At 39.2% G+C, this 1,477-nt stretch overlaps 1 non-coding gene across 1 annotated transcript; it reads right to left on the reverse strand.

Moving 5' to 3' along the window:
• Window positions 1-976: 976 nt before the first annotated feature.
• On the reverse strand, window positions 977-1,083 carry LOC131226555 (small nucleolar RNA R71). The gene has a single exon (XR_009161929.1). It is a non-coding gene; the product is annotated as a small nucleolar RNA R71 (small nucleolar RNA).
• Between the last annotated feature and the right edge of the window lie 394 nt (window positions 1,084-1,477).

The following is a 1,477-nucleotide window of genomic DNA, read 5'->3' on the forward strand; positions in this document are numbered from 1 at the left end:
TAGAATCTAATTTTGTTTCTTAATTTATTTTTAGAATATTTGTTTAGGAACTAACCTTCTTATTTTGTAGACCTTTAAGATAGAAATCTCTATTTTGGTGCACTCCTTCCCTACTCTCTAATTTTCAATTCTCTTTTAGTAATTTACTTCCTAGTATAGGATTTTCCTAGTTTACTTTAGAAATTTCCACTTTTCTTTACAGAATACCTTCTTTTAGAAATTAATTTACTGTTATTTTTCTTTTAAAGTATCGTTTTCCTTTTTTTTTAGAATCTAACTTATTTTTGTTTTATTTTGCAGGTCCTTAACTTAGGAGCTTCAATTTGGTAATTCCTTTCCAACTCTCCCTCTCTTTCTTCTTAGATTTTCTTTTTCCTTCTTTAGGATTAGGCTTTGAATTGAGGGCTGCGAGTGTTTCATGCCCAAGTGGGCCCGTGACGGCACTCGACGTCTCTTAACTGAAGGAGGAGTGGTTGAGGGGTTGACTATCCATCGCAGGATTAGACACCGCTCGAAATCCCCTGAGTTAACTGAGGTTATGGCTGAAGACCAACCTCCTTTACCCCCACCCAGGGTGGAGGATACCCAAGATGAAAATGAGGTGCAACAGGCACCCCCGCCTCGTACTTTACGGGATTATCTACAACCGGCGGGAGTGAGTATGCCCTCATGTATGATTTTTCCTGAAAACACAGGACAAATGGACATCAAGCCAGGAGTTATCCAACTCCTTCCCAAATTCCATTGACTTGAATCTGAAAGTCCATATTTACATTTGAAAGAGTTCGATGAAATTATAGCTACATTATGTTTTCCTAATGTATCTGAGGATACGATTAGGCTGAAACTCTTTCCCTTTTCCTTAAAAGAGAAAGCTAAGACGTGGTTACATTCACTGCGTCCTAGATCTATTGGCACATGGAACGACATGCAGAGGGAATTCATAAAAAAATTCTTCCCACATCATAAGACGATTACCCTCAGAAAAGCGATCATGAACTTTGCCCAAAAGGAAGATGAAACATTCTTCCAATGTTGGGAAAGGTTCAAAGATTTGGTCAGTTCATGCCCACAACACGGATTTGAAACGTGGCGCATTACAAATTTTTTCTACGATGGACTGACATCTTCCATGCGCCAAATGGTCGAGACAATGTGTAATGGAGAGTTCATCAACAAAGATGTTGACGAGGTATGGGATTACCTCGATAGTCTCGCTGAAAAAACACAATCATGGGACTATTACCCAATAGCGAACACCACGTCTAGGCCGACTCAATTAAAGGAGAAAGGTGGATTATATCTCTTGAAAGAAGAGGATGATCTCAAGTGTAAAGTGACTACACTCATAAGGAAAGTTGAGGCCATGGAAGGAAAGAAGGATAAGGTCAATGAAATTGTTTGCGGCATCTGTGATTGCAACATTCACACAACTGAAAACTGTCCTACAATACCTGCCTTTCGAGGAGTGTTGAAT

This window comes from Magnolia sinica, chromosome 14 (assembly GCF_029962835.1).
Source record: "Magnolia sinica isolate HGM2019 chromosome 14, MsV1, whole genome shotgun sequence".
NCBI classification, from domain to species: Eukaryota; Viridiplantae; Streptophyta; class Magnoliopsida; order Magnoliales; family Magnoliaceae; genus Magnolia; species Magnolia sinica.